Source organism: Trichosurus vulpecula, chromosome 2 (assembly GCF_011100635.1).
Source record: "Trichosurus vulpecula isolate mTriVul1 chromosome 2, mTriVul1.pri, whole genome shotgun sequence".
Lineage (NCBI taxonomy): Eukaryota > Metazoa > Chordata > Mammalia > Diprotodontia > Phalangeridae > Trichosurus > Trichosurus vulpecula.
This window is the reverse complement of record NC_050574.1, coordinates 131,819,984-131,822,101: the sequence shown is the minus strand read 5'-3', so window position 1 is coordinate 131,822,101 and position 2,118 is coordinate 131,819,984.

Sequence of the window (2,118 nt, the reverse complement as noted above, 5' to 3'; positions counted from 1 at the left end):
TATAGGATACCTCGAATCATGGGATTTTAGAGTCCAAAGAGACTTATCTCAGTAACTTTCCAGTCTAACTGCCTCCTTTCCAACACTCACTTTACAGATGAGGGAGCTGAAGCCCAAAGCCCAGTCATGCAATCACAGACTATCACAGGTGGGAGGGGTCATCCAGTCCAACCTGAACCTCTATGAGAATCCTCTCTAATTCCTCTGCAGATAGTCATCCAGGTCTGGCTTAAAAACCTCCAGTGAAGGGGAACCTGCCACCTCCCAAGGCTGACACCAAGTGACTTACCCAAGATCACACAGCCAGTATGTGGCGGAGCTGGAATTTAAACCTAAATTTCCTAGATTTTTTCTTGGTGTCCTCATCAGCCCCTCAGTGATTCTGTTATTATAAGCAAATATTATCACCCCATTTCAGAGATGAGAGAAAGGGGCCCAAGAAGTTGAGAGGAATGCAATATCAAATAACTCTATGCAGATGATGTATCTATATCTATATATATGTATCTATGCAGATAGATACATATATATACATATACACAAATGTATATGGAGCTGAAAGAGGCTAAGAATGGATATATAGATATACATATATGTATAAAACATACATATATATCTGTGTATGTATATGTGTGTGTATGTATATGTGTGTGTATATATATTTGTGCATATGTATATATGTGTATGTATGTGTGTATATATGTGTGTGTATATACATCTACATCTACACCTACATCATCTACATCTACATCATCTACGCATACACGTACACATACACATACACCTACACATACACACTCACAGTCCTGGCCTCTCTCTTGCACTCTAGTCCCACATTACCACCAACTCGTGGACAGCTCAAAACATCCAGTTGGCATTTCAAACTCCTGAGTTCAAATCCCGCCTTAGACACTCACTAGCTGTGCCACCCTGACTCATTTACCTCAGCTTGCCTTAGTTTCCTCCATTATAAAATGGGCAATAACCGTAGCACCTATCTCACAGGGTTGTTGTTAGGAGCAAATGAGATAGTATTTATAAAAGAGTTTTCCACAGGGCCTGGCAAATAGTAGGTGCTATGTAAAAGCTTATCCCCTTCCTCTTCCTCTTCCAAAAAAGAATCTATTATCTTTCCCCAAACCTCCCTTCTACCCAACTCCCCCATCACTGTCGAGGGCACCTTGACATCCGCCCTTTCCAGTGCCCACAACCTTGGTGTCATCCCTCCAGCCTTCGCTCTCATCTTACATATCCTGTTAGTCACCAAATCTTCTCAACATCTCTTGTCTTTGTCCCCTTCTCTGCACTCACACAGACACAACCCTAGGCCCTCATCACCTCTCACTTCATACCAGTAGGGATGGTCATAAGATGAAGATTCAAATCCTCTGGATCTGAGTCTTAGATCCTCCTCACAAACGTAGTGCAAAGACCCAGTACTGGGTGCCAATTGAAGCTCCTCTAGCCGGTACCTTTCCATTTGGAGTCCTCCACTGACAAGGATTTCCAGCTGTCTCCTGCTTACGGAGTAGGAGGAGCAGACTCAATGGCTGGGCCCTAGTTGAACCTACAGCCATCCCACCCTGGAATCTCTGTGATCTTGAGATCTTTGGGTCTAGTTTCCAATGGCCGATAGGTATGGTAAATACCCTTTCCCTCTGAGTCCTAGATGTTGTCTGTGGTACCTTCCCTTTGGCTTCCCACCTAACATTCTCCTCTCAACTCCCTACTAAGCTGCCAAAGCCCCACCATTGACCAGAGAGTGAGGGCCCAAAGACCAAGAGGGGATATAATACATGCAATGACTAGGCTGGTAACTGTTCACTTTCTAGTTTCTCTCGATCTACTTCATGCCAAATGCACATGGAATGTCACCACTGTGGACGAACCCAGGAGATCCCGATATTTGGAAAGTATGATTTTCTTACATCAGAACCCACTAGAGTTGTGGGATAAAACTACAAAGCCCCCTGCATTTGCTTTAAATGCTTTAAAGTACCACCACTCAAGGACTGGGGGGCAACATCATGGCTGGCCTCCAGAACATAGCTCTGCTCCCTGACCTTTCCTGTGCCCCCACTTCAGTCACAAGTTGCCAAAGGCTGTCCAGGCTGGTTG